Source organism: Nanorana parkeri, unplaced genomic scaffold (assembly GCF_000935625.1).
Source record: "Nanorana parkeri isolate BGI_ZX_2015 unplaced genomic scaffold, ASM93562v1 scaffold5537, whole genome shotgun sequence".
Lineage (NCBI taxonomy): Eukaryota > Metazoa > Chordata > Amphibia > Anura > Dicroglossidae > Nanorana > Nanorana parkeri.
Window position 1 is genome coordinate 1,798 of NW_017311790.1, and position 1,040 is coordinate 2,837.

The window sequence follows — 1,040 nt, forward strand, 5'->3', positions numbered from 1 at the left end:
CTTGTTTTGAATCTAGGTGCCCCGGCTCTGTTTTGAATCTAAGTGCCCCCCTTACCTATTGTCCACCAATATGTTTGAAAGAAAAGATGGCAACTTCTAAATTGCTATTAAAAAAACTACTAATTTTCAGAAAAACAGTACAATCAGGGGGGTTATAGCTCAGTGGTAGAGCATTCAACTGCAGATCGAGAGATCCCTGGTTCAAATTCGGTTTCCCCCTGTAGGCATTAAGCATAGTGATGCTTAAAAAACAAATGTCTTCTTAGACCATTCAAGTGAATATAATGAGGTCTCTTGTCCACAGTGGTGCTTGAAATTAACGATGGCAGCTTACAACTATCAATGAGGAAAGCAATGATCAAAAGTTAATGAAATGTGTTATTTAAGACCTATTGTCCACCAATATTTTTGAAAGAATTCAAGAGGTCCCTGTTTCGTATCTAGGTGCCCCCTATACCTATTGTCCACCAATTTTTTTCAAGGAAAAGATGGCAACTTCTAAATTGCTATTAAAAAAAAACAAATTTTCAGAAGGATAGCACAATCAGGGGGGTATAGCTCAGTGGTAGAGAATTCGACTGCAGATCGAGAGGTCCCTAGTTCAAATCCGGGTGCCCTCTTTAGGCATTAAGCACAGTGGTGCTTAAAAAACATGACTTCTTGCACCATTCAAGTGAAGATAATGAGGTCTCTTGTACACAAGTCTCTTGTACACAGTGGTGCTTGAAATTAAAGATGGCAGCTTACAACTATCAATGAGGAAAGCAATGATCAAAAGTTAATGAAATGTGTTTTTTAAGACCTATTGTAAACCAATATTTTTGTTATTTAAGACCTAAGACCTTCAAAACAAGGCCCCGGCCTTGTTTTGAATCTAGGTGCCCCGGCTCTGTTTTGAATGTAGGTGCTCCCTTTACCTATTGTCCACCAATATTTTTGAAAGAAAAGATGGCAACTTCAAAATTGCTATTAAAAAAAACAACAAATTTTCAGAAAAACAGCACAATCAGGGGGGTATAGATCAGTGGTAGAGCATTCGA